The sequence below is a fragment of the Ambystoma mexicanum genome, chromosome 9 (assembly GCF_040938575.1).
Source record: "Ambystoma mexicanum isolate Mex_15411 chromosome 9, UKY_AmexF1_1, whole genome shotgun sequence".
In the NCBI taxonomy this organism is placed as follows: domain Eukaryota; kingdom Metazoa; phylum Chordata; class Amphibia; order Caudata; family Ambystomatidae; genus Ambystoma; species Ambystoma mexicanum.
In genome coordinates, this window is record NC_090931.1 from 778,638,211 (window position 1) to 778,646,664 (window position 8,454).

The following is an 8,454-nucleotide window of genomic DNA, read 5'->3' on the forward strand; positions in this document are numbered from 1 at the left end:
CTTAGAAGAGGTCACAGCAGCGCGAACCAGGCCAGCGCCTCCGTGGGAGTCAGGTGAGCGTAACAAGTGCAACTTAACCATAATGCCTCATTAACAAAGATTTTACAGTGAATTTCATGGGTTTTTACCAGTGCATGCTAATTTCCTACAATTTTCTAATGATCATATTTACCCCAATATAGTAAATTGTTTCCAATTTACAAAGTTTCACCTTAAAACTCTGCTATTTCCCACCTTCTAGCAACATTTTTAACACTTCTACACATTTTTTCCAACTTTTTTCATTATTTTTGCATTCGTCGATATCCGCGAATGTCTGACATCGTCGCAGAATTTTCAAACAGTGTCACGTGCTCACGCGCAGCATGATGATGTGTCCGTGAATGCGTCCGCACTTCGTGATCGGGTCTGTGCTATGCAGACAGTTCAGAACTGCACTTTCTACTGATCTAGGGACTTTCCAGCTCAAAACGCACCCTTGCACAGCTCCTACACCTATTCTTACTCATCATGACCGTCTTGTGGCCAATGCTGGATTTTGCTTTTATGGACTTCAGTGATTCACTGTGCATTACCATTTCTCAACTCTCATGCTGGACTTCCTTTTCATCTTGTACTCATGGTGACCCTGAATCATGCTGTTCCCATCTTCATCTTGTATCCTGGCTTGCAACATTATTTGTTACTACTGACTTCTGCAGTTGTATTCGCTCTCCCCTCTTGCTTCTCCACTCTTTTTGACTGCTTACTCTCTGTTCTCTCCTCCCCTCTCCCTTTTTCTATCTCCTCCCCTCCTCCCCTTACTTTCTTCTATGCACTTACTCTATCAGAATTGTCCCTGGACCTAGTATGATAGCAACCTCGTCTGTCGCTCCCCCATCCCCTTACTGTTCCCCCCTCCCTCCAGCACTATCTGAAACGTTGTCAGGCCTAGTACGATAGTTGTTTTTTTGTTCCTCCCCTCCCTTCTGCACTCCTCTCCCTCACCTTTGTTTTTCTCTGGCTCTACCAGAAATGTCGTCAGGCCTGTCTGTTTCCATTTCCTTCCCACTCTCCCCCTGCCTTCCTTATCTATGTCTTAGCTCTTGCACTATCTGAAATGTCGTCAGGCCGAGTACGACAGTTAATTTCAAATCCTTACTGTTCATGGCCTGTAAGAATGTCATTGTATTTTCCCTTGTCTCTCCCTTGCCTTGAAGCGCTTTGAAACACATTGGCCCTCATTACGACCCTGGCGGAGGTCCATGGTGCAATTTGCACCATGGACCATGGCGCAGAGCTGCCAATACCGCCATGGGGGTTGGCGGACTTACCGCCCCATTCCGAGGTTGGCGGGGCGGTAAGTCCCCAATCCCCATTTACCCTTCCCCATTCCCATTTTTGCCCCATAGGGTATAATGGGAGTGGGGAAGGCGTCAATTACGCCACCGTAAATTACGGTGGCGTAATTAACAACGAGTCCCGTAGCGCCATGGATTTTTCCGCCTGCAAAAAGCAGGCGTAAAAATCTCCATGGCGCTACGGAATGTCGTAGTCTGGCGGAGAGGTACGCCATGCATTACGCTGGCGTAAACCCCTCTCCGCCAGGGTCCTAATGAGGGCCATTGTGTATAGGCGCTACATAAATAAACTATCATATCATATCATTATCCATTAACAATCTACTACAGAGCACATACTTGGAAGAATATTAGCAAAACTTGTGTTTGGGCTGGGGTTCTCCAAATGTCATTACCTATATCATTTTTATGTTGCCAGAGCCACATACCGGGTTCCATTTTATTCGGCTCCCCTTGCAATGTATATATATGTCTCCATTCATTTCATAATCATTCTTCTTAACATCTCCTGCGGTTAACATTAGATACAATGGGAAATGATCACTTTCTTCCCGATTTCCAACTGCCATGTCTAGCATAGACATAGGTGCCCCTCTGTGAGAACATACACAGCTAAATGGCCTGTTATTTGGAAAGGTACCCACTCGAAAGTCTGCAGCCACACTTTTGCTCACTGTACCTTTCACAGAAGGGAAATGTCCATTTGCATATCAGTTTTTGTCTCACCGACATGGCAGTCCAGCACCAAAACGCTATGGCAATTCTCTTCTGAACAAGAGTACCAACAGCAACGCCAGACACGTGTTTCAGCCTTGTTGGGCCTCATCAGTGAGGTGGAGCTGTGCCTCTCTGAGCACAGTGAGCAAGGAGTCTACGTCTGGATGACGCTAGGAAACATAGGGTGTAAAAGCGGCAGCTCATTTGTGGTCCGTGGATGTTGGAGCATATCTGAGGCGGCCCCCGCAGGTGAGGTGAGGCACGGCTTGACCGTCGCGGGTTTGCAGTCGTATTGTTATTATACTCCTGCTCCTCCTGTTCCACCCCTACACCCGCCTAGGATATTTGGGACATCTCATAATTTAGCATTGCATTGCCTGGCCTGGCATCTGCGTGTACTGTGCCTCCTTTGGCAGCATTAGCCCAAAACCATAATATTATATCTTGCGCTGCCCGACCTGTGTGTATTTGGCATGCTGGCACTTACAGCCCAACTTCTTTTGGAAGCACCTTGAGTCGGGCTACAGACTGAGGGCCGCTTTGACTACTAAACTCTCCACCTCCGTTCCCCCCCGCCCGCCCCATGCTGTAGCCTGTCTTAGCCTTAGCCTGCAAAGTCATTGAAACAAGGGGACCGCCTGATTTCTGGACACCTTCTCTGGGTACAGCTATGGCTGCCACTGTGGCACCTTGGCATTAGGGTTTTAAAAAAGTGGCAGTAATTGAGACAGTGTCGCCATGGAACCCATCCTGAACCCTGATGCTGCCAATCAAGACATCTTTTTATCTGCTCCTATAATAACTGCTATATTTTTTCCGTGGATGCTGCTTGCTATTCTGATAATTGGAATTTAACGGCCTGTATAGTCTGTGACAGTTTGGAGGACAGGGGGGTGGGGGGACGGACTAAGGCAGCTCCTCAAGCTGTCGGGCATGCCCTGTCCTTACTGCCTGCCTTTCCCGCCTTTATCTTTGTGCTTTGCTTTGTACTATCTCTAGGACGGAGGACAAGGGGGGAGAGTCGGACTAAGGGGGCTCCTTGAGCTGTCGGCGTGCCCTGTCCCTGCCCCTGGAGGTGGTTTCATTTTCTACCATAGTGTTTGTTGGAAAGAAGCTGACTTGTGCTTTACATTGTACTATTTTTCCTTGTTGGAACAGTGGCCTATTAGCCTTAATATCGCCATTTCTCCTTCTGCTTTTACTCCCTACCCCTGATTTTGTCCTCCAGGGCTATAGGTTGTTAGGGTGTGGGGCTGCGAGTGAATCTCTCCCCTCCCCTACCCTAGCCTTAAGGTATAAATCCATTCTGACCTGTGCTCATTGCGCACATTTAGTGGCGTTCTTTTTATTACCCTCCCCGGGGTTTTTTAACTAGTGCCTGTGTGTTTTTATGACCTGAGCGCAAGATATACCCTATGCCAGGTTACGCGCATGAACGCCATAAGACTATCCATGCGCACATATGTTCTCAAGAGCACTGCCTTCGCTACTATGTTACCAGACTCATACGGTTAGCTAATAATAACTGACCAGATACTCAGTGGCTACTACTGCTGCCAAAAATGCACTGTATTATTTAAATGAACTAACTGTACTTGTATGCCATAGCAGTGTTCCTGTACTCAATTGCAAAGAGACGCTATTGTTATTGCTGTCTACTAGCCTATACCTTGTAATTGCCTCTGAAATACAAATGCCCACATTACTGGGACTAGCCAACAGTGTTGTATAGCATACTAGCTCTTAGAGACTCCATTCTTACCACAACGACACACCACTTGATGTGTATGTTAATGCCAATCCACACTAACCTATGACTAAATCCTATATCTAGTTCACTAGCGAATGCCGCCACTCACCCATAGTACCTAACCGTACTCTATGCAAAGACATCACCGCTATTATCAAGCTACCATACCTTAAGAGTGCACGTCTTATTAAGACATTATGCACCAACAACCTAACCTAGCCTACTTGGGTGCCACTCTCATGCTAATGGCACTATACACAATGTCAACACCAACCAGGGTAGCAGATATGTTGGACAACCATACTGTGCCTCCTAAACTACCTATGCATAAGCCCAACATACCCTTCCTAACAACCCTTGTAACACTGTGCTCAGAAATTGTGGACTCAGAGCACGGCTACCTAGAATATTTGACCCACTCATCAAATATGAGGTCATCTCTAACCTACAGAGCAAAGCACCCCACAAATACTTTTCAAAGTCCAGTCACATTACCATAGCACCATTAACAAGCCCCACACTCAAAAAACTAGGTCCCACACTAGACTAACCGCCCTAGACAGCACCATCCACATAGCACCAGAGAAAACTACCCCTAACCTAAAGGAGCCTTGATAAATGCTAGATCGTTAGTCACTCATGCCTTAGACATAGCTGGAGTCATCCTAACAGAAGATTACGACTTTATTGCAGTCACAGAAACATGGCTCCACAAGGCAGCAGGCCCCGCTTTATCCCTAGCTGTACCAAATAACTACACCTCAGAGCTGACAGAGGGGAAGCCCGAGGTGGGGGTCTAGCTATTATCGCCAAAGACAATCTCTCCATGAGAACTTCACCCATGACTAACATCAACTCCTACAAACTTATGTTAATCAAAATACCTACTGCGAACTCACAAACGCTCAACATCCACCTTATATACAGACTCTCTGACCCCATTAATACTTTCATTGAAGACCTCTCCACGATCTTATCGGAAAATCTAGAGGATACATCCCAAACGCTTCTGCTAGGAGACCTTAGCATAGGCTTTAATGATGCCAATGACCAACATCCCTCTGCTGCAACCAACACCCTGTCAGAGCTCAGATTCACCCAGAGCATGAACAAACCAACTCATAACAAAGGGAGAAGCCTCGACTGGGTTGCAGATCACAACTGCAATGTCTCCATCACCTCTATCACCCCCAAATTTGGACTGACCATCACCTTATATCGTTTAGAATAGAAACTAAAAGACTAACCCTACAGGCACCAATTGCCCCTCCCACATTCACGAGAAAAAAGAAAAATATTATTACAGAAAAAATACTCCCTTATATCTTGCCCACCCTCAACTCCCTACCTGACAATGCGGATCCTAGCATCCTAGTGGAAGAGTACAACAAAGTTATGAACCCCACTCTTGACAATATCGCCCCACTAAAACTTAGAATTAGCAAGCCCAAAAGCCACCTCAACAATTGGTTTACTACCCATCTGAAAAACTTAAGGCTAGAGAAAAGAAAATTTGAAACCGCGTGGAAACTTCTTGCACAAAAGAAAAGCCACACTATCTGTAACTGCTCCACCACCCATCAAAATAACTCCTCCCAACATTAAACATGTCACCCAATTTCACTTCTCCAAAGTCTCCATTATAGAGGTTGAGAAAGTTATATTGGGTCTCAATTTATCAATGACGCTACGAGGGATCTAGCACCTTTCATTAACAAACTTATTAATGCTTCCTTCACATCCGGCACGATACCTAGCAATCTTAAGCATTCTTGGATACTGCCACTCTTAAAAAACAAACGCTACACTCTGCCATACCGACCAACTACAGGCGCATCACCACAGAGCCTTTCCTACTGAAGATCTTAGATAAGGTAGCATAGATCCAAATCAAGAACTTCCTAGAACTCAACCGCCAATCTGGTTTCCGGCCATTACACGGCACAGAAACTGCTCTTATTGATCTTAAAGCCCAAATAGACAATCTAAGAGACACTGGAATCCTTGCACTACTCCTCCTCCTGGACCTGTCAGCGGCTTTCGACTTGGTGGACCACAACATCCTATGTAGCCACCTGGACTCAGCTGCCCACTTCTCCAGTGAGACCATAACGTGGATACAATCCTTGCTTAGCGACCGAACCATGAGGGTCTTCTCACTCTCTGCAGCTGCGGACCCCATCACTTGCGGGGTGCCCCAGGGGTCATGTGTCTCCCCAACCCTGTATGATATATTCACCAAGCCCCTGTTTGATGAGTTGGACCGTCTGGGTATCACCTACACTAACTACGCAGATGATACCCAGATCATCCTACCACTCACCGGTGACTACTGCAAGGATTCAGGACTGGTGAATAGAATTTACAGCATCGTTCAGACATGGATGGCCACTCACAGCCTCTGTCTGAACGATGACAAAACAGAGCTTCTCATTCTGGGATCCGCATCTCTCCTTACTAGACTTGGCACAAACTACTCATCATTCATCATTGATGGAAACCTCATCAAGAATGCCAAAGAAGTAAAAACATTAGCAGGCCGATTCATGTAATTTCTCTCAAAAGTGTCACACGCGGCTGGCACACAGCGTGCCCGTGCGAATGTCTGCGCCAGCCGCGTGCGATAAAATCAATTTCCGCGCACAGCGTATTCATGGCTTCTCACCTCCAAAAGCAGACGTGGCGCAGAGTGGCGCAGCGACGCTGCAGCAGCGCCAGTTACGCCCCCAAGAACGCACTCGCGCAAGGAAAAGCCATCAAGATCGCAAAACCATCGCAAAGGGCTGCGCCAACCCTGTACCAGTTTACCAGACTGGCAAACAGCAAACGCAAAGCGGGGAACGCGTATTACGGGTGTCGGGAACACGCGTGCGCGAGAAGTTTCACACGCGATCTGGCCTGGGGGAGCGTGTGCGTGTATTTCAGGGGTGCGCGAGAAGTATTACACGCGAATGGCATGGGTGCGTGTATTTCAGGGGTGCGCGAGAAGTTCCACACGCGAATGGCCTGGGCGCGTATATTTCAGGGGTGCGCGAGAAGTTCCACACGCGAATGGCCTGGGCGCGTGTATTTCAGGGGTGCACGAGAAGTTCTACACGCGAATGGCCTGGGTGCGTGTATTTCAGGGGTGCGCGAGAAGTTCCACACGCGATTGGCCTGGGCGCGTGTATTTCAGGGGTGCGCGAGAAGTTGCACACGCGATTGGCCTGGGCGCGTGTATTTCAGATGTGCGCGAGAAGTTCCACACGCGAATGGCCTGGGCGTGTGTATTTCAGGGGTGCGCGAGAAGTTCTACACGTGAATGGCCTGGGTGCGTGTATTTCAGGGGTGCATGAGAAGTTTCACACGCGATTGGCCTGGGCGCGTGTATTTCAGGGGTGCGCGAGAAGTTCCACACGCGATTGGCCTGGGCGCGTGTATTTCAGAGGTGCACGAGAAGTTCCACACGCGATTGGCCTGTGCGCGTGTATTTCAGGGGTGCGCGAGAAGTTCCACACGCGATTGGCCTGGGGGAGCGTGTGCGTGTATTTCAGAGGTGCGCGAGAAGTTCCACACGCGATTGCCCTGGGCGCGTGTATTCCAGAGGTGCGCGAGAAGTTCAAAAGGCAATTGGCCTGGGCGCATTTATTTCAGAGGTGCGCGAGAAGTTCCACACGCGATTGCCCTGGGCGCGTGTATTTCAGGGGTGCGCGAGAAGTTCCACACGCGATTGCCCTGGGCACGTGTATTTCAGGGGTGCGCGGGAAGTTTCACACGCGATTGCCCTGGGCGCGTGTTTTTCAGGGGTGCGCGGGAAGTTTCACACGCGATTGGGCTGCGTGCGGGTATTTCAGGGGTGCGCGGGAAGTTCCACACGCGATCTGGCCTGGGGGAGCGTGTGCGTGTATTCCAGGGGTGCGCGGAAAGTTTTACACGCAATTTCAGCAGGGTACGTGTATTCCAGGGGTGCCAGGGAGTCCTACATGTGATTTGGCAGTGTGGGTCCTCCCAGGTGTTCCCTGTACACCCTCCACGGCCCCTGCAGGCAGCCCACACCACAGGGGACTACCCTGCATCCCTGGTCATGTCCCGCAGGCAGCCCACCCAACATGGGCATGCCCCCCAGCAAAGGCACATGTCTCCTTGCACTAATGATCACCAACTCATGTCCCCTTGCACCCCCACCCCCAGAATTGCGGGGCACCTGCCAGCAGGCCCCCACTCATGTCCCACTCATGTCCCCTTGCACCCCCACCCCCAGCATTGCGGGGCACCTGCCAGCAGGCCCCCACTCATGTCCCCCTGCACCCCCACCCCCCAGCACTGTGGGGCACCTGCCAGCAGGCCCCCACCCATGTCCAACTCATGTTCCCCACCACCCCCACCCCCCAGCACTGTGGGGCACCTGCGAGCAGGCCCCCACCCATGTCCAACTCATGTTCCCCACCACCCCCACCCCCCAGCACAGTGAGGCACCTGCCAGCAGGCCCCCACCCATGTCCAACTCATGTTCCCCACCCCCCCACCCCCCAGCACTGTGGGGCACCTGCGAGCAGGCCCCCACCCATGTCCAACTCATGTTCCCCACCACCCCCACCCCCCAGCACTGTGGGGCACCTGCCAGCAGGCCCCCACCCATGTCCAACTCATGTTCCCCACCACCCCCAC